At 44.5% G+C, this 27,037-nt stretch overlaps 1 protein-coding gene and 1 pseudogene across 1 annotated transcript in view; both read right to left on the bottom strand.

Moving 5' to 3' along the window:
* LOC124589362 (unconventional myosin-XV) overlaps positions 1 to 27,037 on the bottom strand; it is a 931,914-nt gene that overhangs the window by 617,566 nt on the left and 287,311 nt on the right. The window lies entirely within an intron of this gene.
* LOC124597522 lies at positions 3,159 to 3,276 on the bottom strand (annotated as a pseudogene).

Genomic DNA, 27,037 nt, shown 5'->3' with positions numbered 1-27,037 from the left:
GTGAGCTCCTCTCGGGTGCGAAGACTTGTGTGAGGTCTTGCGTTGTCATGAAGAAGGAGAAGTTCGTTCAGATTTTTGTGCCTACGAACACGCTGAAGTCGTTTCTTCAATTTCTGAAGAGTAGCACAATACACTTCAGAGTTGATCGTTTGACCATGGGGAAGGACATCAAACAGAATAACCCCTTCAGCGTCCCAGAAGACTGTAACCATGACTTTACCGGTTGAGGGTATGGCTTTAAACTTTTTCTTGGTAGGGGAGTGGGTGTGGCGCCACTCCATTGATTGGCGTTTTGTTTCAGGTTCGAAGTGATGAACCCAAGTTTCATCGCCTGTAACAATCTTTGACAAGAAATTGTCACCCTCAGCCACATGACGAGCAAGCAATTCCGCACAGATGGTTCTCCTTTGCTCTTTATGGTGTTCGGTTAGACAACGAGGGACCCAGCGGGAACAAACCTTTGAATATCCCAACTGGTGAACAATTGTGACAGCACTACCAACAGAGATGTCAAGTTGAGCTCTGAGTTGTTTGATGGTGATCCGTCGACCATCTCGAACGAGTGTGTTCGCACGCTCCGCCATTGCAGGAGTCACAGCTGTGCACGGTCGGCCCGCACGCGGGAGATCAGACAGTCTTGCTTGACCTTGCGGCGATGATGACACACGCTTTGCCCAACGACTCACCGTGCTTTTGTCCACTGCCAGCTCACCGTAGACATTCTGCAAGCGCCTATGAATATTTGAGATGCCCTGGTTTTCCGCCAAAAGAAACTCGATCACTGCCCGTTGTTTGCAACGCACATCCGTTACAGACGCCATTTTAACAGCTCCGTACAGCGCTGCCACCTGTCGGAAGTCAATGAAACTGTACGAGACGAAGCGGGAATGTTTGAAAATATTCCACAAGAAATTTCCGGTGTTTTCAACCAAAATTGGCCGAGAAAAAAAAAATGTGTTGCATTACTTATTGAACTGCCCTCGTAGATACGAGATATGATAAAAAGAATATGAATCAGTACAAGCAGATGCATCTCTGTATATGTGCATATAGGTAACAATAAAAGATGGAGAACTGGCAGTAGCCAAAATAAGATGAGATATCACATGTGCATATCCAAAGACATCACTCGGTTAATTGGGGCATGTGTTGCTTCTACTGTGTCTTTCCAGATACACATGAATTTTCTTTTTAGGCAGCCATATAAAATGTGCTCCAGTGTTTGTTCCGATGTTCGCATTGGTCTTCGTCGATAATCAAGGCCGTTGTTCTTGGAATAGACTCTCAGTCGTGTGAGAACCATTGAAGGTGATTCGGCTTAGATAAGACTGTTTCACGGAGGTAAAAATACAAAGCGGAATCTGCTCTCTCTCTCTCTGAAGATGTGTCAAAACTGGCCTGTATGTGTGTGTGTGTGTGTGTGTGTTTTGTGTGTGACGTTAGGATCAAGTAAAGGGAAAACTGGATGCTGTAAGTTTCCTTTTAATTATTCGTTCTCCTTCCATACCAGGTGAGGAGCTACTTGAGTGAGAAGTTTTGGCTCCGAGGTCAAAAAAGCCGACAACGGCCAGGAGAGCGGTGTGCTGACTCCACGCCTCTCCGTACCGTATCCGAATGACGCCATTGCCGGTCCCGATTGACCTGTCTGGTCCAGAACGTTGTATTGTGTTTGGTGATCTGTATGTCTGTGGAATGTTAGGTAGAGGACTTAGTATGTGGAAAGTTATAGAAGTTTTCTCTAACATTCTTGCTAAGCGATTTGGAGGACCGATGGAGGAATATCATTGGCTGTACTGCCGGCCGGAGTGGTCGAGAAGTTCTAGGCGCTGCAGTCTGGAGCCGAGCGACCGCTACGGTCGCAGGATCGAATGCTGCCTCGGGCATGGATGTGTGTGATGTCTTTAGGTTAGTTAGGTTTAAGTAGTTGTAAGTTCTAGGCGACTGACGACCTCAGAAGTTAAGTCGCATAGTGCTCAGAGCCATTTGAACCATTGGCTGTACTATCAATAGATAAGAAGAGCAACAACGTATTCGTCGAATAAAAATAAAATCACTTACTGGAAAAGGTCCATTCAAACTGGATTTCAAGAGAGATCGCTGTTTTCACATATTGAAACAGACTATAGGAGGCAGGTGATTGGCCGTGGAGCGGCAGCAGCTCTGTTTCGTGGAGGATCGTGGCGAAGCGTGCCGTGTAGACGGGGACGCGCTGTCCTCGGCTGACCGCGCCGTTCCGATGTCTGCACTTCCGGCGCACGCGTCGCCCGGGAACACAACGCCAAGCTCAGGGACGCGCCGGCCCGTCTGCTGCACGCCAGTGAACGCCAGCAACCCAAACCCGGTTGTCTCGCAGTCTGACGCAGCTCGTAACCACGGGCACCCGGCACTGTACTGAATTTCTCGTGTCATAGATCTGTACTCGTACTGTTGCTTCGTGAGACACACGTCAGAACATTACGAAGGCGGAGTACGTCGATCTGTTCTGCACAGCACAATCAAAGGGTCAGTTTTACGAAACCCTTTAATTGCCTCCCATTGCGACACATAAGTTTTAATTTTGGCTGGAAGGTGCCTAGAACCTCCCTCTGTAACGGTGCAAAAATGTGGCGCCTAGCGACGTCATCCTGCAACTCGGCGACACTTCAAACAACAAAGTGTCGACACATGCGAGAAAAAGGCTGCAGCTCAGAAGCTCACGTGGAGTGTAAGATGAGTTAATGATGTCACATTGGCAGCAGATTTCACCACAATTCTGCCCAACGCCACTGTGGACGTGTCACACGATGGAAAGATCGTGACATTCCTTTTTATCCATATTTCACGCCTTTCTTGTGACGCCTCTGCGACGGAGATCAGAAGCGCCACGCCTAGCATTGAAATCATGCGATTTCCTTATGGGTGGACGAACAAAGCATTTCAGGCACACCGCCGCTCGTAATCCACACGAAAAGGCGTTAGCGCTCTATCTTCAAGCCACAAGTGGCCCATCGGGACCATCCGACCGCCGTGTCATCCTCAGATTAGGATGCGGATAGGAGGGGCGTGTGGACAGCACACCGCTCTCCCGGATGTTAAGATGGTTTTCTTTGACCGCAGCCGCTACTATTCGGTCGAGTAACTCCTCAATAGGCATCACGAGGCTGATGCACCCCGAAAAATGGCAACAGCGCATGGCTGCCCGGACGGTCACCCATCCAAGTGCCGGCCACGCCCAAAAGCGCTTAACTTCGGTGATCTGACGGGAACCGGTGTATCCACTGCGGCAAAGCCGTTGCCAAAAGGCGTTGGGGGATGGCATAAAGAGCGTCAATGAAACCACTGCTTCCCTTGAGGCGTTGATTCCTACACATTTCGCAGTCCAAAACGACAGTTCAAAGTGCAGTGACCATCAGGACGACGTCTTGACAACGTTTGTCACTGCTGATCCAACGGACGATTCAACCCCTCTCTAAGGACATCCTAGGCCAGCAAACCCAATAAACGCGATCGCTTCCATTTCAAGTGCAGTGCAGTGAGACCGTCAGTTTCGATTTGGTGTACAAGGTGGACCGTTCAAAACAATTCGAAGAAATTTAAACGTGATCCGAAGCAGCAAAGGGTACTTAACCTTTTTCAGCCTTCTTGTTTCACACCCTGCTGTGGCGTAATCATGGAAGCGTGTGACATTGACACAAGTGTGAATAAAACGACAAAACTTTCCTCTAAGACCAAATGGTCCAGCAACAGCCTCGGTGTTACCCACTCATCTTTGTTGAGCATCTTAAAAATGTACCAGTACAGACAGAACACATGACGAGAGTCCTAGGCACCTGTTAGCAAGCTACACTGCTGCCCTTCCGCCTGCTAATAGGCCATATGGAATTGGAGAGGTGCTTGCCGACAAGGGCATAGGGCTTCGTCAGACGTTGTCTCTGTTCAGGTACCTTTTTAAAGCGCTCAGAAAACACTGGTGGGTGGCACCAGGGGTGTTGCCAAACTGGAGGGGGGGGGGGAAGGAGTGTATTAAAAGGACCCTTTGCCATTTTATTCATGCATGTGTCAATGTCGCACTCTCTGTGTTCATATCACAGGAGGGTGCGAAAAGGAGGCTAAAAAACCAAAATCACCCTTTGCCACTTTCGATCACGTTCAAATTTTGTCGAATGGTTCTGAACGGTTCCTAATAGTTCCATCATGTGTACCATAACAAAATTTGCGCTCTCACTGCACTTCAATGTTGGCCCACAATGTGCTTAGGGAAGGGTTGAATCGTCCGTTGGTGTCAGCAGTGCCGAAGGTTGTCAAGATATCGTCCTTTCGGTCACCATATTTGAACTGTCGTTTTACAAAGCGAAATGTGTTTTAATCAAAGCCCCGACGGAAAGGAGTGGTTTCATTGACGCCTATTATGCCATCCCCTGACGCCTTTTCGTATCGCGCTGCATCTAAAAGTTTTCCACTCGATGATTTCAGCGCAGGGTGTCGCGTTATGACCACCATCGGAGAGCAAAACAACGGGCAAAAAGTGGGTAAGAGCGTGTGTTACGACGGACATGTCTACGATGGCTTTGGACAGAATTTTGGTGAACTTTGGGGCCCGTGTGACATCATTAACCCATGAACTTCTGAGCTGTGGCCCTTTTTTCTTATGTGCCGACACCTTGGTGTCTGAAGCGTCGCTGAGCCAAAGGTGACGTCGCAGGGCGTCATACGTCTGCACCATTCCATAGGCAGATTGTCGGCATCTTTGAGCCAAGCTGCAAACGTCTACGTCGCAGTGGGAGACAATTACGTTGTTTCGAAAAAGTGGCCCTTTAATTGCGTTGCGTAGTGTAGAAAACTAAACGGCAAACTCGACCACAGACCGAGTTGCAGGTTGCCTACGGACTTCCAGGGCCAGCAAAAATTTATTTTTCGTATTTCATACAGTTATTGACAAAATTTTGAAATTAAAAATGCTGCCATAATCTACTCATTAACAGCCATAATCTTTCTTTTGGGTTTAATACAGTAAGTCAAATATTACAGTTAGTAACTGTTTACATGTCTTGGGGCAGCATAAGTTACGGCGCGCAAATTACCCGGTCTATATTCTCCAGTGTTTGAAAAAGAGACACTTAGTGACTTCCAGAAAACTTTAGACATAATTAACATAATTTCAAAAATTTTCTAACCTTTTTCTCGTTAACACCCCGCACCTTTCCCTTCCCCTCCACCTTCCACTCCTCCCACTAAATGATGGAAGGAAGAAAATTTGCCGGCCGGGGTGGCCGAGTCAAGGAACCAACGATCAATTTGAACGGATGCCTTGTGACGTCCACCCTGACCAAACGCAACGAACTATATCGAACCAAATGAGTAAAAAAACAGCGGTTCTAGGCGCTACAGTCTGGAACCGCGCGACCGCCACGGTCGCAGGTTCGAAAATGGTTCAAATGGCTCTGAGCACTATGGGACTTAACTTCTGTGGTCATCAGTCCCCTAGAACTTAGAACTACTTAAACCTAACTAACCTAAGGACATCACACACATCCATGCCCGAGGCAGGATTCGAACCTGCGACCGGAGCGGTCACGCGGTTCCAGACTGTAGCGCCTTTAACCGCACGGCCACACCGGCCGGCCGCAGGTTCGAATCCTGCCTCGGGCATGGATGTGTGTGATGTCCTTACGTTAGTTAGGTTTAAGTAGTTCTAAGTTCTAGGGGACTGATGACCTCAGATGTTAAGTCCCATAGTGCTCAGAGCCATTTGAACCATTTAAAACGCACTATTTCCACTTGGACCCACTTTATACGACTCAGATACTGGTTGATCTTACATGTCTGTGTGAATCTAAGTCCTGACATACTCAGTATGTTGTGAAATGTATAATTATGTAGGTATAGACTGAAGAATTACGTAAGGTAGATCTCATCCATAGGAGCCATCGTTTGGAATGCGACAAACCGACTCAGTCCCCGTGAAAATTTGTGGTGTCGTTGCTTCATGATGTGCACGTGGGTTGCACTCCTAAAGCGACACAACAGGAAGAATTGTGAAGGTGATACAAGGAAGACAAAGCCAGGTGGGTGCGGCTTCGTAATAGCAGTGGGAGAACAGGACTGGCCACGCTCAGTCCCCCGCTTCTTGTAATCCTCATTTGACTATAATAGACTGAGCGACAACGTCTATCTTCCGAGTTCTGTCATGTGCTTCTTTCGCAGGACAGTAGAGAAGTTCAGAGCATAACATCGTAGCTTGCCGTCAAGCACAAAATTTTCTGCATATTTAAGCCGGCCAGAGTGGCCGAGCGGTTCTGGGCGCTACAGTCTGGAACCGCGCGACCGCTACGGTCGCAGGTTCGAATCGTGCCTCGGGCATGGTTGTGTGTGTTGTCCTTAGGTTAGTTAGGTTTAAGTAGTTCTAAGTTCGAGGGGACTGATGACCACAGAAGTTAAGTCCCATAGTGCTCAGAGCCATTTGGATATTTAAGTTGGTGGGCGGATGTGCCGACAAACAAAACACAAGAGTTTACGACGTAAAATGTGAAAGAAGACACGCCAATTAAACACTCAAATTATATCAGAAGTTTATTGTATGACAGCTTAATGACTACGATGACCGAAGGATGGACAGCATTACGAGACTAGTGGTGGGCTTATGTTCTGATGCAGGTCGTGCGTATACGGTAAGTATGTATACTTTACCAGGAATTGACGTTCCGTAACAACGATGTAATTGGCAGTGCTTAACCTCTTGCCGGAACATTTAGTTCGACAAAATCCGTACCCAAGCGGTTGGAGAAGACGCATGCTAAACGGGCCAGCGTGATGCGCGAGACATTCGCAATACAAGCCGATGTACTGACAGCTGTTACATAGCTGTACGCTTATTTGTCTCACGCAATACTGATCTTATAGACGCCAACTCTAATTTAATTCTTGTTCTATATACAGGGTGGTCCATTGATAGTGACCGGGCCAAATATCTCACGAAATAAGCGTCAAACGAAAAAACTACAAAGAACGAAACTCGTCTAGCTTGTAGGGGGAAACCAGATGGCGCTATGGTTGGCCCGCTAGATAGCGCTGCCATAGGTCAGACGGATATCAACTGCGTTTTTTAAATAGGAACCCCCATTTTTATTACATACTCGTGTAGTGCGTAAAGAAATACGAATGTTTTAGATGGACCATTTTTTCGCCTTGTGATAGATGTCGCTATATTAGTCACAAACGTGAAGTACGTGATATCACGTAACATTCTGCCAGTGCGGACGGTATTTGCTTCGTGATACATTACCCCTGTTAAAATGGACCGTTTACCAATTGCGGAAAGGTCGATATCGTGTTGATGTATGGCTATTATGATCAAAATGCCCAACGGGCGTGTGCTATGTATGCTGCTCGGTATCCTGGACGACATCTTCCAAGTGTCCGGCCCGTTCGCCGGATAGTTACGTTATTTAAGGAAACAGGAAGTGTTCAGCCACATGTGAAACGTCAGCCACGACCTGCAACAAATGGTGATACTCAGGTAGGTGTTTTAGCTGCTGTCGCGGCTAATCCGCACATCAGTAGCAGACAAACTGCGCGAGAATCGGGAATCTCAAAAACGTCGGTGTTGAGAATGCTACATCAACATCGATTGCACCCGTATCACGTTTCTATGCACCAGGAATTGCATGGCGACGACTTTGAACGTTGTGTATAGTTCTGCCACTGGGCACAAAAGAAATTACGGGACGATGACAGATATTTTGCACGCGTTCTATTTAGCGACGAAGCGTCATTCACCAACAGCGGTAACGTAAACCGGCATAATATGCACTATTGAGCAACGGAAAATCCACGATGGCTGCGACAAGTGGAACATCAGCAACCTTGGCGGGTTAATGTATGGTGGGGCATTATGGGAGGAAGGATAATTGGCCCCCATTTTTATCGATGGCAATCTAAATGGTGCAATGTATGCTGATTTCCTACGTAATGTTCTATCGATGTTACTACAAGATGTTTCACTGCATGACAGAATGGCGATGTACTTCCAACATAATGTATGTCCGGTACATAGCTCGCGTGCGGTTGAAGTGGTATTGAATAGCATAGTCCGCAGCTCGTGGTCTTACGGTAGCGTTCTCGCTTCCCGCGCACGGAGTCCCGGGTTCGATTACCGGCGGGGTCAGGGATTTTTCTCTGCCTCGTGATGACTGGGTGTTGTGTGTTCATCATCATTTCATCTTCATTGACTCGCAAGTCGCCGAAGTGGCGTCAACTAAAAAGGACTTGCAATACGGCGGCCGAACTTCCCCGCATGGGGCCTCCCGGCCAACAATGCCATACGATCATTTCATTTTTTGAATAGCATATTTCATGACAGGTGGATTGGTCGTCGAAGCACCATACCATGGCCCGCACGTTCACCGGATCTGACGTCCCCGGATTTCTTTCTGTGGGGAAAGTTGAAGGATATTTGCTATCGTGATCCACCGACAACGCCTGACAACATGCGTTAGCGCACTGTCAATGCATGTGCGAACATTACGGAAGGCGAACTACTCGCTGTTGAGAGGAATGTCGTTACACGTATTGCCAAATGCATCGAGGTTGACGGACATCATTTTGAGCATTTATTGCATTAATGTGGTATTTACAGGGAACCATGCTGTAACAGCATGCGTTCTCAGGAATGATAAGTTCACAAAGGTACATGTATCACATTCGAACAAACGAATTAAATGTTCAAACGTACCTACGTTCTGTATTTTAATTTAAAAAACCTACCTGTTATCCACTGTTCGTCTAAAGTTGTGAGCCATATGTTTGTGACTATTACAGCGCCATCTATCACAAAGCGAAAAAAGTGATCCAACTAAAACATTCATACTTCGTTACGTACTGCACGAATATGTAAACAAACGCAGTTGATATCCGTTTGACCTATGGCAGCGCCATGTAGCGGGCCAGCCATAGCGCCATCTGGTTTCCCCCTTCAAGCTAGACAAGTTTCATTCTTTGTAGTTTATTCGTTTGACGCTTATTTCGTGAGATATTTGGCTCGGTCACGATCAATGGACCACCCTGTATAAAAAGAAGATTTCAGCTGTCCCTACCCACGTCGCTTTATGCAACCCGCAGTGTTATATCTGGCTTTCAAAAACCACGCGCGAGAGTTTCGTATTCTCTCGCTCGCTACGTCTAAACTTTGTCCTACAGAAAAACTGAACGGGACCTCCTGTAGGAATTTCAAGTAGTTAAATTTTGTACTGGGCTATGTTTTCGATGGAGGCCACGATTTATGAGTTATTCAAGAAAAACATACAAAAGTTGCCTTCAAACGCACCTCTACTCCCACACTCATCCCTCACCAGTCAGGAGTTCTAGTATGTTGCTCGTGGCACTCCTATCACTGTACAAAAATTTTCGACTACACGAAGTAGTCCCAATATTCGACAGTTTTTTGTCTCTATTGATTGGGCTATTACGCCACCTGCATAGTCTGTTGTTTCTTTAACATTATTAATTTAAACGTTCCCGTGAGATATCGAAAGAAAAACGACTTCACTATGGTCATGTGTGCCTAAATGTTTTGCACGCATTGTGTTTTGTACAATCACATTGCTATCACTAGATTCTTCATCAGTACATTCATATAAACGCCCTTCTCTTAATGTTATACAGGGTGTCACAAAAAGGTACGGCCAAACTTTCAGGAAACATTCCTCACACACAAATAAAGAAAACATGTTATGTGGACATGTGTCCGGAAACGCTTAATTTCCATGTTAGAGCTCATTTTAGTTTCGTCAGTATGTACTGTACTTCCTCGATTCACCGCCAGTTGGCCCAATTGAAGGAAGGTAATGTTGATTTCGGTGCCTTTACAAGTACGACACAACATGTGGTTCATGCACGAAGGAGCTCCTGCACATTTCTGTCGAAGTGTTCGCATGCTTCTCAACAACAGATTCGGTGACCGATGGATTGGTAGAGGCGGACCAATTCCATGGCCTCCACGCTCTCCTGACCTCAACCCTCTTGACTTTCATTTATGGGGGTATTTGAAAGCTCTTGTCTACGCCACCCCGGTACCAAATGTAGAGACTCTTCGTGCTCGTATTGTGGACGGCTGTGATACAATACGCCATTCTCCAGGGCCGCATCAGCGCATCAGGGATTCCATGCGACGGAGGGTGGATGCATGTATCCTCGCTAACGGAGGACATTTTGAACATTTCCTGTAACAAAGTGTTTGAAGTCACGCTGGTACGTTCTGTTGCTGTGTATTTCCATTCCATGATTAATGTGATTTGAAGAGAAGTAATAAAATGAGCTCTAACATGGAAAGTAAGCGTTTCCGGACACATGTCCACATAACATATTTTCTTTCTTTGTGTGTGAGGAATGTTTCCTGAAAATTTGGCCGTACCTTTTTGTAACACCCTTATAAGGGTTTATTAAGTTATTCTTCAAAAACGAAAGTACAAAGCCAGTAGCACGCCTACTTTGTAACGTAGATTTAACGTGGCATAATGATAAGAACAACACCACGATTATAAGTGACAAGTATTTGTCTCATAAGCTGGACCCGCGTTGCTTACTTACGTTTGGCCCGACTTTCGCTCCCACGAATGTGACTCGTGATGTTTACGTTTGTTTCCAGGAGTCTGACTCGAGATATTCATGTTTGGTCCTAAATTGTTATTACGAGCTAGACTCGTGAAAGTACGGAAAGTGTTTAATCAGCAGCTTCGACAAATTAATAGAACCTGTTACGAAAGTAGGCGCAACATAAATTTTATTTTCTGTGACAATTTGTCATCAAACACAGTAGATCACAGTTCCAATAATCCAAAATGTTCACTTAAATTATTTGGAACAGATATTTTTATGCCCAGTTTCTCAGAACATTTCCAAATGACTGATATGTTCTTCGCTTTCTGCCATGTCCGTGATTCATACAATTTAGGTATTGAAGTTTCTTCTTCACTATATATTTAGGAAAACAATTCTAAGACAATACTCACGGTTTTTTCTGAGTCCCACTACGTCATTCCTTAGGTCCTTGAAACTTGAAAGTAAACACTTTTATTCGTGGGTAACATAAAAATAACCAAACAAATACGAATATTGCAGTAGTTGATAGCTGATATGTCATATGGATTCAGTACTTCCTTTTTTTTAACTTAGCATGGGAAATGTTGACTGGGACTCTTGTTTATGTGGCCGTATGCGTTTTCATATACTCCAGTCAGGCAAAGTGAAGTAACAATGGTATGCGATTTGTGTGCCAATCGTAAAACCTATATAAAGGCTGGTTTCATATTTTCGTATGTTGCGTTTTTTAAGGTGCAAATATGGACCCGTCTGACATAGGTGAACGTATGTATGGGTAACCGCCTTACCATACGACGTATTTCAGAGTGCGCAGAACTGTTGACTTTCCCACTCTTCCGCACAATATTTCGGCGACTGAGCTCGGCGAATGGGTCAGCTGCTACGATTGATGGCATGACGAAAATCGCTATAGGTTAATCGTTGAAATGTTGTGTAACAAAATGAGATCGTCAAACCAGGTCTACATATCCTGAAATATATCTTCTCTCAATCAAGTCTGAAATATGAATTACTAATTTCTAATTGATGCATGGAGATTGTGAAATAATTGCACTTATCTGTGAGTTTCCTGCACAGTAGACTGGTTGGACATACTAGTTTCATAGCCGACTGTCTCCTGCAGACAGTCAAATTTTGATTGTACGCAACAAATAGTTCTGACAATGCATTAATTTTACTTATAATTGTCCGAGCGGTTCTAGGCGCTACAGTCTGGAACCGCGCGACCGCTACGGTCGCAGGTTCGAATCCTGCCTCGGGCATGGATGTGTGTGATGTCGTTAGGTTAGTTAGGTTTAAGTAGTTCTAAGTTCTAGGGGTCTGATGACCTCAGAAGTTAAGTCCCATAGTGCTCAGAGCCATTTGAACCATTTTTATTCATAATTTTGTGACAAATTGAGGCATTTGGATGCGTGGGCGAATCAAGTATACATTTTCATTTGTCTACGGGCCAAATTAAATTAACATTGACTTGAATTCGAGTGTACGCGTTATTCTTACTGGCACAATAGGCCTTGTGTAGGACTGCGTCATTAAAGTGATCCATCACACACGATGTGAAGAAGGTAGGAACATTATGGTGTAACATCTCTTGATTAGCAATGTTATTAGGGACGGAGGACAAGCTAGGATTGGGAAAGGATGGGGAAGGAAATTGGCCGTGTGCTACCAAAGTTCGTTACAGTGGGCCTGGGATGAGATCTACGCACAGTCAGGTCGTTCTCGAAGTTGATACGATAGACGTTTTGGCCTGTAGAAGTCTTGCACCGCACAAGGCGTTACGCAAGTGTCATTGTGTGACGCTGTCCGCGTAGCTGATGCGCATGCGTGCGGTGAGGACGAAGGCCGTGGAGGCAAGCCAAGAGTCACCAGCAGGGGCGACAAATGGGCGGCTGAGAGCTAACGTGCGTCATCCCACTAGCCGCCACGCACAATACTGGACTTCATGTTCGGATCCTCATCTGAATGCATATCAGTGATTTTGCTAATACATTGCCGGAAAATTTAAGTTCATACAAATAACTCGACGTAATAAATTGCAGCGATATATCAGTGAAGGTTTTATACGTGAAAAAGACCTGGAAATAGCGGAAGGCTTTAAATGGATAACATAATGGTGAGCCTGAGGTTTCGAAAACAGATTTCAGGGGGATGTGGGGACGTTATTAATAATTTATTGGTTATGAATTGCGGAACAAAACTGCAGAACTGTAGGAAATTAAGCAAATGTGACCTGGATAAGTTGAAAGAACCAATGGCTCTCGGGATTTTAAAATAGCGGATTATGTGACGTTTCTCTAAAAAAAAAAAGGGGGGGAGGGGGTAAGGAACGCAACAGAGGAGAAATAGGTAGTCTTGAGAGATGAAATAGTGAAGGAAGTGCAGAATCAAATAAGTAAAAAGACACACGGGAGAATATAACAAGAGCTGTTAAACGTAACTGAGAACGGGAGAAAATATAAAAATGAAGAACCGAATGAAACAGGCCAAAACCAATGCAGATGTCTAAAAGATTCAATTGCAGGGAGTCCAAATTGTCACATCAAAAATGGCTAGGCAGAAATGCAAGGATATAGAAGCATTCACATTTAGGAAAGAGACAGATGACGACTGTGTGGTGATTGAAGAGAACTTTCAAGAAAGCTGAAGCAGACGCATGAATATGACTCGGTGCCCCAAAGCAGACTCCTAACTAACGTACGAGCATGTGGAACTGGTTCCCAAGTATGTGAGTGGCTCGAAGACTTCTTAAGTAATTGAACCCAGTACGTTGTCCTCGATGGTGAGTGTTCATCGGAGGTGAGGGTATCTACTGGAGTGCCCCAGGGAAGTGTGGTACGTCCGCTGTTGTTTTCTATCTACATAATATACACATTCAACAGTTTCTTTGAAGAAACTGTTCTACATAATAACAGATTTTGACCAGTATTGTAATAAAGGACACATCCGTGACTGGCGATTGTTGTACTGTTCAAGTGTTCGTGTGATTATTGTTCCTACTAGAGTCGTCAGAACATAATGGGTAACCGACTGATTCATTATTAATATCACAATCCTTATATCACGGTCCCTGAGATATTATCTGTAAAACAAACAATATTTTCAAACATATGTAGGAAACCATGAACACTATCTGAAGCCAATTAGAAAATTCCCTGATCAATCTCAAAAGTGATACTTTCTCTTAAGGAATCGAAAGGGAAAGGTAACCTTTGGAGCTGGTCAAGCTAGAACACAACACTTCTGGCGTGGTAAGCGGCTGAGCACAGTAGCTGAACACTTATTGGTTTGCGTAGTTTACGGAGGTGTACGCAGGCACACGGAAAATTCATATCTTAAAAAGAAAATAAAACGAGTAATCCTTGAAACATTAATACCATGCAAATTTATTAGAATGTAAAATCTTCCAAATAATTTAAAGGTAATTACTGAAATTCTAAAGTACTGAAAAATTTTCCTTTAATCTTTAAAAATTTACAATGAGTCAAGGTATTTAGAATAATCACTTAAGATCTAGATTGCCCAAGTTTTTTTTTCCTTTACACATTAGAACCAATAACTTTAAAAATCTAAAATTATCCATGGCATTCTTTCTTGACCAAATAAGCTTTAGTTTAGAAATTTTTTCACGTTAGTGCACTGTAACTGGCCATAGGCGCACTGACATGTGAATTACTTAACACGAGTTCAATCAATCCGCTTGTGAGAAAACCAACGTTATGGTAATTACAGAAGAAACAATAAAAAAATTTGATTACAGCTCACTGCAGCATAACATGTCCTAATGTTGCCGCACACAAATCAATCTTTCATCAGTATCAGATATCTCAATTCATGGCTCACTTTGCTACAGTCTCAGTCTGAGTACAAACTCTGTAACGACAAATTATCACTATCAGTCTTATCCAACTTTGCGTCCACCCTGTTTCTTGAACATGAGGAAATTCGGAACGGTACAGTTAAATCTTGATGGGATTGACTGAGAGCTTTGTAATCACAGAAATTAATTAACTCCTTTACATGCAAATTCTGACCAGTGGTTTTTGAGAACATGTATCCACAATCACAAAGTGCCCTGAAGCTGACATCACTTCTCTATAACATCATGCACACCGTTCAACATGACTTACGCACTCCTGAAAGTCTGCATCAGAAAGGCATCAGATTAGCCACGCATACTTGGAAATTTGCACAACACTGTCAGGGTGCAGTTTCGTAACACTACACTTAACGATAAGCCCAACTCGCTCTTCGACGCAACATCCAATGTGACGTGTCCCAGTGGAACTAGGAAAAATGTTCCCGGGACTTGCTAACCGAAAGCAATTCAATTTACAGGATGAGCCTGCACGCGATCGGAGTCAATCAGAGACGGACGAATTATTGTCCCAGCCAAGGCGAATGACCCAACTCTAAACAGAACACCGAAGCTGTCAGAAAACAGGATGTCGAAATTTAAAAAAATGGTCAAATGAAATGACAAAATTGGTTACTATTCTTGTTTCTCCGTTTACGTATTGCTTAGAATCAACAAACAGTTCAGGTACAAGTGATACCTCATCCGAGATATTTATTTACTATAAATCCATACTATGTAAAATACAATAAACGTTGACTCATTTTCAGGGGCGTTAATAGAAAACGCAGAAGTGCTGAGGCTGACTGCTCCTTCCTCGTCGCAGTGACTCATGTGTGTCAATGTGTCGTGTGGATGTCTTATATGAATGTTTGTGGAGTAGGGTGTTGAGTTCGTATTGTTAGGCCTGACTACCAGTTGCCCTTGCTCCATGAAATCTGGTCATAAGGAAGCTCTCCTTCTCTCCCTGACCAAATACTGGTGATATAAAGTCCTTCTACGACCGACTACGGGGGGAGCCGAAGTTTCAGTGAAGGACACCAAACTCAGTATCATTTAAAACACATACAAACTACCACAAAACCTACAACAGTGAACTCGCTGGGATTTAACCAGTAGCATCCCACCGACAGACATTTACCTGTAAATCTAATATCTTTAAATTTAAGAGTAACCCGAGTTTTGAAATAACGTTAATGTCTCGGGCCTATGCACTTTCCATTCCGGTTCTTTGGCCTGATATCATGCTTAGAGTGAAATAAACAGGTGAAATATTACTACCATATTTAAATGTTTTTTTTTTTATTAATTTTGAACATCGTGTGTATCCGAAATTGTGTTGCCGTTCCTTGTAAAAGATAACTTCAAATGGCAATTTACTAATTCTGCCTTTCGAAAAGCAAACTGTTCCTTAATACTGAAAATGCATAATACGTTTTGGTAAATTAAGGGGATTTTCATTAAAGTCAAAAATTCAATATTTCATGGAAACAAATAAGCTAGACAGTTGAGATTGAAGAACACGTAGACCTACTTGAAACGCAGACGTACGTATTTTGTTTGTTAACGAAATATTTGTGGAATTTACTTGAATGAAAATAATAAAAAAGACCAGGACAGAACACAGTTATATCTGAAGAAAACTTTGTCTGCTTTGAATTAGAAAGATCGGCTGCAGAAGAATCGCCCCAAAATGCAGAATCACTCCATAAGCCACACTTCTCATTTGTAAACGTAGGGGAGAATTTTTTTGGTTAAATTAGTGATTCTTTGCAAGGATCGACAAGAACGTAGTAACGAATAAAGAAACTTAACAACCCGTTATTTTCTGGCAGAGTTTGATTTTTATTTAACTTTCGGCCGTATAAATCCTATTCAAACTTCCTGGAGATTATTTGGAACTGATACGGAGAAAGATCAGCACTTTAAAACTAGAAATTGCTGTGATGGCTTCAGTTAGACTTTTAGCGTGTTTTATCATTCTACAAAAGCAATGCGTGGCGTCAATCGACATTTTACTAAGTATTATTTTATTGTGATTATTGAGATTATCTTTCGCATAATAAGGTTACCCTTCGTTAATTTGTGCTGGGAGACTGTTTCTGTATAGCGCTGTATGTATTCAGTCCACGTATTGCATATATAGTTTAGTTTATACTACTTGGCAATAGTTTATCATTAAAAGCATAGCCTGACAAAAAAGGGAAGCAGACATGATAGGCTGTCAACCTAACATCATCCGCGTGTATGAAAATGATTAGAGTTGCAAAATGTTCAGATGTGTGTGAATTCCTAAGGGACGAAACTGCCGAGGTCATCGGTACCTATTCTTACACATTACTTAAACTAACTTATGCTAAGAACGACACACGCACCCACGCCCGAGGGAGGACTCGAACCTCCAGCAGGAGGAGCCGGGCAGTCCGTGACATGGCGCCTCAAACCACGCGACCACTCCGAGCGGCTAGAGTTGCAATTCTCTGTGATGGGTAGAACGGCCACCGGATTGCGTTAGTGGTGTTTGTGTGTAGTGTTATTAACAGGCCTGGCAGGGTACAGAAGGGGCGTGAACAGTTCAGATGTTGAGTAATCACTATAAAGAACACGAAGATGCCGCGTACTCAGACTGCGTTATCAGCATTTGAGAGAGTTTGAAATGGGGCTCGTTGTGGGTCTCCATTTGGTCGCCGGCTCAAATCGTCCAATATCCAGATTAGTGTCATACGTGACAGCGGCCGGAAACGTGAGGGTAGGTATACCCGACGTCACGATTCCGGTCGACCAGTGTGACTACCACAAGAGAGGGTCGCCGTATTGTGCTCCAAGGACAGTGAAACCCCTCCAAATCTGCGCTGGCCCTACGAGAACAAGTAACTGACTCCCTGCAATATTCTGAGACGTTCCGCACCATTGTTTGGAGACTAGCAGCAGTCATACCAGAGAATTACCGTCTCTTACGTAAACTGCCGTTAACACCACAGCACAAACGGCTGCGTCTGGACAGGTCTTGTGAGCAGGAACCATTGACTGTCGATGAATGACGTCACCCTGTGTTCATCGTCTTGGCGTCGTAGTGTGAGAAGCCATCTGGTATGACTTCAGGTCATAGCAGGTAGTGATTGCGGGAACTGCGACGATACACGTATTGATTGTGGGAATTGTGACAACAGTTCGTCACGGAGATATCCTGCGTCCTCGTGTGTACGTCTGTGGCGACAGTATCGTGATGCCATTTTCCAACAGAACTATGGTCGTCCACACATGGGACTTGTTTCTATGAAATGTTTACTTGATAGTGAGGTAATTCTGTGGCCAACAATATTCCCAGATCTGTGCCAGATAAGACATGTGTGGGACCAGCTCGCACGTTACCTCCGTCCCATTGCCGGTATCCTGGATATCAAGTACCAGTTACAATAAGTGTGGGCCGTCTTCCCTTAGGAGGGGACACAACGGCTTTACGAGATCCATTGCAACAGAAAAAGTACATACCTGCAGGTCTTAGTGAGAAGTGGCCTCATACTGATAAATTCTTTGTAAATTTGACTTATTTTGCAATCAATGCCATAACATCAGGTACTCTCTCAGCACGTGAAGTTTCGTTTCATCTCTTTCTCTTTTCTTTATCAGGAAGTGTATCTTGCATATCTGACTATTCTAAGTTGGACGTAAAGACATTTGTTCATACTGTTTTACAAAACTGTTTGAATAAGTTACGTTCCTGGGTATCGACAGTTCAACAAGCGATACAATGCGCTAGTTGATTTTTACTCTGTGGTCTTATTCTTTCGTGAAGTCATCATTTACGATATTTTTACTTTTAAACAGTCGAAAGGTCGAGATCGACACTCTAACTAAACAAGATCTCCGTAAGATACTTATTCAGGAAGTGACATGCCTTTGAGGCGCACTGCTGACGCTAGTGTTTATTTAGAGAGTAGCTCTCTGACATCGAGGAGCTAATTTCCGACAGTCATTCGCACGGTCGATTAGTTAACCCTACTTCGATGTTTATTTCACATATGTGTTGAAGATGTTCAGGTCAAAAAACACCGTTTTTTTTTTCATTTCCTGTAGGTACACTTTTACACATTTGTGTATTGAGATCACAAATAAAGTTATTATTTAAATAGTTTAATGTATTAATCATTCAGATTCCAAAATAGGGTAGTAAAACAATACAATACAGTAATTGTGTGTGTGTTGATTTTACTACACTACGCCCAACTTTAATTAGTAGAGTTTATATGTGAGTGTAAGATGTTTCTTGCAAGTGAACTTTTAACACTTACCGCATTTCACGGAACTTCTGTTGTCAGGTTTTCCACATAGAGGACATCTGCCCCTCTTCTTAGTCCTAGGATCATTTTCTTCCGATGTGGAGGGTGCATATTCAAATGATGTTCTTCTCTCTACAGCTTCTCTTGCAACATTTTCTCTTGGAAAATGTACTAGTCTCTTCATAGCCCCAGCAGTTAGCTGCTCGGCAAGAGTTTCTAAGAACAGTCTTACTCGTTGTAGCGCGTTTGCTTTCCATGGGGGGTAACTTGCCTTGTATAGCGCATAAGAGTTATGTGGAGACATGTTGATGATATTTGAGGACACAACAATAGACTATCTCTTTGTCTTCCTCTCTACTGTGTAATTCACCACCATTTTGTCTAGTGTGTCCACAACTCCTTCCGTAGCGTTGTAGTCTAAAATAATTTGAGGGTTATCTCTTGGTGCCATCACCGACTTTTGCATCGTGATGTAGTATACTTTGCACAATTACACATTTGTTTTTCTTTAGGATGCATGATACAAGCGTTGTGCCCAGTTAATAAGCATATATTGACGGAAAGGGCAGTTTCCCCTAAACGCAACAACTTTTCATCTATTGTAACAAAATTATTAGGAGTGTATAATTTAGGTAATATCTCTACCCATTTCTCCCATAAATCCCTTAATGCTGTAAACTTATCTTGTTCACGTCTTTGTAGTCTCGTCTTAGGGTCATCAAATAGAATAACCGTTGTTACTCTTTTGAACGTTTCTAGTCACATTGTAGCTTTGTAAATAGGGCGACCTTCGTACTCATCCAATAAAATTTTAGTAGACTCATTATGTGATTATATACTCCTGCTAATAACAACAGACCATCTACCACAAGGACAGCTATTTTTTTTCACTTATCTCCATATAAACTAAATTCCTTCAGCATTAGAATGGAGAGAGAAGAGGGGTGAGTATAATGTTTACAATCGATGGAGGAAGGAACAATTTGAAAGCTGAGTATTCATTTGTAATCCGAGAAGTGGAATACCTTGTTGGTCCTGGAAACAGGTGACCTATATTACTTGCAGCATGCCGCCCCTGTCGGAGTAGGGATTCTGTGTTCCAGTCATCTGATTTATCCTTTGACATCATAACAGCCTGCCGCTGTGGCCGAGCGGTTCTAGGCGCTTCAGTCCGGAACGCGCTGCTGCTACGGGCGCAGGTTCCAATCCTGCCTCGGGCATGGATGTGTGTGATGTCCTTAGGTTAGTTAGGTTTAAGTAGTTCTAAGTTGTAGGGGACTGACGACCTCAGATGTTAAGTCCGATAGTGCTCAGAGCCATTTGAACCATTTGATTTGGACATCATAACTGCACTGCTTACCATTTACTGTTCTGGTGTATTATATGCGCCTTCTAGTGAAGATGAAGAGCTGCTTTCCGGAATAATATCTTCATCCTGCAAAACTACTTCATCACTATCAGATATGGTGATCAGTATGTCTGCTGTTTCATCATCTTGCAAAGATCGATGACGTGTATACATGCTAGAGGATTTTAAAGTCTGATATACGCTGTAACAAAATCTTTTGCAATACCACTTGAAAATGGCCCAACGGTCTAAATTGCAACAGTGAAACAAGTAATTTGTAAAGTCAACGGGAATGTAATGTCCTTTAAAAAATCTTCAAAAAGACCATTATCTTGAAAAAAAAATTATAAAATATATGAATTGCAAAGCTATAAACCTAGTGACTAGAGTAGAAGTGAGTCAGTTTAGAAACTGATTTGGTTATAGGAAAACACAATAACTCACACTCCCCCGTCCCTTCTTTCCACAGAAATAGACATTCCGTTGTTCAAAACAACAGTGACTTCACTTCCTTATACCCACTTTACGGCACTCACACACATTCCATTGTTGGCAAACTGACTATTGTGAAAATTAGCTGTAGGCTAGTAGTAAAGCTTAAAATACACAGGGTCCAGAAAGATCCGAACAGCATGGGAACTACTACACTCCTGGAAATGGAAAAAAGAACACATTGACACCGGTGTGTCAGACCCACCATACTTGCTCCGGACACTGCGAGAGGGCTGTACAAGCAATGATCACACGCACGGCACAGCGGACACACCAGGAACCGCGGTGTTGGCCGTCGAATGGCGCTAGCTGCGCAGCATTTGTGCACCGCCGCCGTCAGTGTCAGCCAGTTTGCCGTGGCATACGGAGCTCCATCGCAGCCTTTAACACTGGTAGCATGCCGCGACAGCGTGGACGTGAACCGTATGTGCAGTTGACGGACTTTGAGCGAGGGCGTATAGTGGGCATGCGGGAGGCCGGGTGGACGTACCGCCGAATTGCTCAACACGTGGGGCGTGAGGTCTCCACAGTACATCGATGTTGTCGCCAGTGGTCGGCGGAAGGTGCACGTGCCCGTCGACCTGGGACCGGACCGCAGCGACGCACGGATGCACGCCAAGACCGTAGGATCCTACGCAGTGCCGTAGGGGACCGCACCGCCACTTCCCAGCAAATTAGGGACACTGTTGCTCCTGGGGTATCGGCGAGGACCATTCGCAACCGTCTCCATGAAGCCGGGCTACGGTCCCGCACACCGTTAGGCCGTCTTCCGCTCACGCCCCAACATCGTGCAGCCCGCCTCCAGTGGTGTCGCGACAGGCGTGAATGGAGGGACGAATGGAGACGTGTCGTCTTCAGCGATGAGAGTCGCTTCTGCCTTGGTGCCAATGATGGTCGTATGCGTGTTTGGCGCCGTGCAGGTGAGCGCCACAATCAGGACTGCATACGACCGAGGCACACAGGGCCAACACCCGGCATCATGGTGTGGGGAGCGATCTCCTACACTGGCCGTACACCACTGGTGATCGTCGAGGGGACACTGAATAGTGCACGGTACATCCAAACCGTCATCGAACCCATCGTTCTACCATTCCTAGACCGGCAAGGGAACTTGCTGTTCCAACAGGACAATGCACGTCCGCATGTATCCCGTGCCACCCAACGTGCTCTAGAAGGTGTAAGTCAACTACCATGGCCAGCAAGATCTCCGGATCTGTCCCCCATTGAGCATGTTTGGGACTGGATGAAGCGTCGTCTCACGCGGTCTGCACGTCCAGCACGAACGCTGGTCCAACTGAGGCGCCAGGTGGAAATGGCATGGCAAGCCGCTCCACAGGACTACATCCAGCATCTCTACGATCGTCTCCATGGGAGAATAGCAGCCTGCATTGCTGCGAAAGGTGGATATACACTGTACTAGTCCCGACATTGTGCATGCTCTGTTGCCTGTGTCTATGTGCCTGTGGTTCTGTCAGTGTGATCATGTGATGTATCTGACCCCAGGAATGTGTCAATAAAGTTTCCCCTTCCTGGGACAATGAATTCACGGTGTTCTTATTTCAATTTCCAGGAGTGTGTTTCTGCCGATGCTAAACTAAAGTTGCAAAATATATTTTTTTTTTTCTGTCAGAATATACTTTAAGGGCTAAGAAAGGAAAAGAAGGCAGTTTCTTAAAACCAAATATTCTTAAAATTACAAACCATCTAAAATAGAACCGTAGACCTTACGAGTGTTTGATCAGCAAGTCGCCAGCAGAGGTTGTGGAAGGCCACTGAGCGGCCACTACGAGAGCGAGAGTGAGCAGCGCGGGCGGCCTGCAGGCGGGGCCACTGCGAGTCGAGCGGCTCACACCTCGCCACTGCTCTCACACCGAGACGCCCACCGCAGGCGTTGCCGCAGCAGTTGCGCGGCCTGGCGGTGGAGCAGTCGCGCACTAAGCGGTTTGACCTGCAGCGTACTTACATCACCGCTCCTCCTCAAACAGCGCCAGAAGCGCACTAAAATGGAGCAAGTACACTACTGGTCATTAATATTGCTACACCACGAAGTTGACGTGTTACAGACGCGTTATTTAACCGACAGGAAGAAGATGCTGCGATATGCATGATTAGCTTTTCAGAGCATTCACACAATGTTGGCGCCGGTAGTGACACCTACAACGTGCTGACATGAGGACAGTTTCCAACCGATTTCTCATACACAAACACCGAGCGAGGTGGCGCAGTGGTTAGACACTGGACTCGCATTCGGAAGGACGACGGTTCAATCCCGCGTCCGCCCATCCTGATTTAGGTTTTCCGTGATTTCCCTAAATCACTCCAGGCAAATGCCGGGATGGTTCCTCTGAAAGGGCACGGCCGACTTCCTTCCCCATCCTTCCCTAATCCGATGAGACCGATGACCACGCTGTCTGGTCTCCTTCCCCAAACCAACCAACCAACCAACCAACCAATCATACACAAACAGCAGTTGACCGGCGTTGCCTGGTGAAACGTTGTGATGCCTCGAGTAAGGAGGAAAAATGCGTACCATCACGTTTCCGACTTTGATAAAGGTCGAATTGTAGCCTATCGCGATTGCAGTTTATCGTATCGCGACATTGCTGCTCGCGTTGGTCGAGATCCGATGACTGTTAGCAGAATATGGAATCGGTCGGTTCAGGAGGGTACTACGGAACGCCGTGCTGGATCCCAACGGTCTCGTATTACTAGCAGTCCAGATGACAGGCATCTTATCCGCATGGCTGTAACGGATCGTGCAGCCACGTCTCGATCCCTGAGTCAACAGATGGGGACGTTTGCAAGGCAACAACCATCTGCACGAACAGTTCGACGACGTTTGCAGCAGCATGGACTATCAGCTCGGAGACCGTGGCTGCGGTCATCCTTGACGCTGCATCACAAGCAGGAGCGCCCGCGATGGTGCACGAATGGCAAAAACGTCATTTTTTGGGATGAATTCAGGTCCTGTTTACAGCATCATGATGGTCGCATCCGTGTTTGGCGACATCGTAGTGAATGCACATTGGAAGCGTGTATTCGTCATCGCCATACCGGCGTATCACCCGGCGTGATGGGATGGGGTGCCATTAGTTACACGTCTCGGTCACCTCTTGTTCGCACTGACGGCACTTTGAACAGTGGACGTTACATTTCAGATGTGTTACGACCCGTGGCTCTATCCTTCATTCGATCCCTGCGAAACCCTACATTTCAGCAGGATAATGCACGACCGCATGTTGCAGGTCCTGTACAGGGCCTTTCTGGATAGAGAGAATGTTCGACTGCGGGCCTGGCCAGCACATTCTCCAGATCTCTCACCAATTGAAAACGTCTGATCAATGGTCACTACTCTTGATGAACTGTAGTATCGTGTTGAAGCTGCATTTGCAGCTGTTCCTGTACACGCCATCCAAGCTCTGTTTGACTCAATGCCCAGGCGTATCAAGGCCGTTATTACGGCCAGAGGTGGGTGTTCTGGGTACTGATTTCTCAGGATCTATGCACCCAGATTGCGTGAAATTCTAACCACATGTCAGTTCTAGTATAATATATTTGTACAAATGAATAGCCGTTTATCATCTGCATTTCTTCTTGGTGTAGCAATTTTAATATCCAGTAGTGTATAATAGTGAAGGAAAATTAAAGAGAAACGAACTGTCGATCAGATTTTCGATCTGCCAGCGCAACCGCGATGCCGCAACCAGCGGCTGCGAATTGCTCGACACTGGTTTCATTTCGATCGCAGAAATGTATGAATAACAGTCCTCTGTCTAATTCGCTGAAATGTTTAATAGCTTCGAGATGTACCGTACTTATAGTTAATTTGAAATTATATTAATTCGAGCCCCAACTAATCTGGTCTGAAATCTACAGCTTCCGTGGATATACTTATCTTGCTGTCGTTTCCTGTCCAGGATTGCACTTCCACGGCTTCGTATGTTGATAGATTTTTTTTTTAACTTTGTAAATAACGAATAAAAACTTCGCGTAATATTTGTTTCTTTGGCTTCGAAAATAAAGACAGTATTAGTGAGACGAGGTGCACTCAACTACCAGAGGTTTTCAGAATGTTTCCAGAACTAACAATGTAACACACCAATAGATGACAGCACAAGGGTGTACGCACAGGTATAAGGAGCGGAGCACCGCCCTCACAAGAGTAGTCAGTCTGGCGAGAGACGGCGTCCTGTTTACGTGCGGCACTGTGAATTCGGTACTATTATCACCACGTTTGCTACCAAGCCTAGGATATCAGCAAGTTAGAACAATGAGCGAAGCTTGTCAAACTAGGGAAATCCTCCACATGCTCGCCTGCTATGATTCGGCAGGTGTACGGTGATGTTATAATGGGTAGTGCTAGATGATATGAGCAGCAAACGTCACTAGAAACAACGAGAGATCAGGGGGACCTCCCGTGAGCAAAATACCCGAAAACGTCGAAACCAGTCAGCAACTTGTGCATAGTCGGATAATGTAGAACATTGCTGCCATTCTGCCATTGTTCGTGTGTCGTAGGGAACAGTGCAGGCAACCGTCACGCGTGATTTCAGCATGCGGCGTGTTACTACCTAATTGTTGACCCAAGAGCAGAGGGAACGCCGCAGAGAAATAAATAATGTACTTTCTTGTCAGCAAAGCTAGCTTAAACACTTTGATACCTCTTCGAATCTTACTGCATCAGTGTTGCCAGCTTCATGATAGGTAAACAATAAAGTCCGCTTCCTACACCCATCGACTGTGCCCACAGCTGCTGCTCCTGCTCAAACGCCCCGCCCCGCTCTTCATCACACCTGAGATTGCATCTTTCAGTCTATCGGCTTGTGAAGGCATTCCAGAAGCGTCAGACAAACCCTACGAGAATTACGTGCCTCACGAACCACATTACATCTACCTGATTACTCTGCTATTCACAATAAAGTGCCTGGCAGAGGGTTCAATGAACCACCTTCAAGCTGTCTCTCTACCGTTCCTCTCTCGAACGACACGCGGGAAAAACCAGCATTTAAATTTTTCTGTACAAGCCCTGATTTCTCTTATTTTATCGTGATGATCATTTCTCCCTATGTAGGTGGGTGCGAACAGAATGTTTTCGCAATCGGAGGAGAAAACTGGTGATCGAAATTTCATGAGAAGATCCCGTCGCAACGAAAAACGCCTTTGTTTTAATAACTGCCACTCCAATTCACGTATCCTGTCTGTGGCACTACCTCCCCTATTTCGCGATAGTACAAAACGAGCTGCCCTTCTTTGAACTTTTTCGATGTCATCCGTCAGTCCCATCTGACGCGGATCCCACACCGTAGAGCAATACTCCACAATAGGGCGGACAAGCGTGGTTTAAGCAGTCTCTTTAGTAGACCTGTTGCACCTTCTAAATGTTCTGCCAATGAATCGCAGTCTTTGGTATGCTCTACCCACAACACTATCTATGTTATCGTTCCAATTTAGGTTATTTGCAATTGTAATCCCTAAGTATTTGGTTGAATTGACAGCCTTAAGATTTGTGAGACTTATCGCGTAATCGAAATTTAGTGGATTTCTTTTAGTACCCATGTCAATAACTTCACACTTTTCTTTGTTCGGGGTCAATTGACATTTTTTGCACCATACAGATATCTTATCTAAATCATTTTGCAATTCGTTTTGGTCATCTGATGACTTTACAAGACGGTAAATGACAGCATCATCTGCAAACAATCTAACAGGGCTACTCAGTTTGTCTCCTATGTCGTTAATATAGATCAGGAACAATAGAGGGCCTTTAACACTTCCTTGGGGAACGCCGGATATTGCTTCTGTTTTCCTCCATGACTTTCCGTCTATTACTATGAACTGTGACCTTTCTGACAGGAAATCCTAATCCAGTCGCATAACTAAAGGGATATTCCATAGGCACGCGGTTTGGTTAGAATACGCTTGTGAGGAACGATGTCGAAAGCCTTCTCGAAATCTAAAAATATGGAATCAATTTGACATCTCCTGTCGATAGCACTCATTACTTCATGAATATAATGAGATAGTTGTGTTTCACAAGAACGATGTTTTCCGAATCCGTGCTGACTGTGTGTCAATAAATTGTTTTCTTCGAGGTAATTCATAATTTTCGAATACAATATATGTTCGATATCATTTCTAATTATACTAATAGCCAATTATACAGATAATTCAATACTTCCAAATGGCGATGAGAGTCTACCTCAAATTTTTGGTTCTTTCGCATGAATTCATCTATTGAACCGGGATGGAAGGGGATGGAAGTGCTATAATTATACAAAAATTAAAAAAAAAAAAAATAGGGAAACGCAAAAATAAAAATCAAACAGAATATTATTCTGATGTATGTCCCACGATTCAGTTTGTTCAAGAGAGCTACGAAACTGAATTTGCATTTGGTCTATGTAAACTATTACGAACGTTGCGGGTGTATCTTCATCGACGTCTTAATTGCTTAATAGTAATAAAACATTGTCTTTTAAATAAAAC

Source organism: Schistocerca americana, chromosome 2, assembly GCF_021461395.2.
Source record: "Schistocerca americana isolate TAMUIC-IGC-003095 chromosome 2, iqSchAmer2.1, whole genome shotgun sequence".
Taxonomy (NCBI): domain Eukaryota; kingdom Metazoa; phylum Arthropoda; class Insecta; order Orthoptera; family Acrididae; genus Schistocerca; species Schistocerca americana.
The sequence above is the reverse complement of the archived record's forward strand: the minus strand, read 5'-3'. Positions and strand labels throughout refer to the sequence as shown.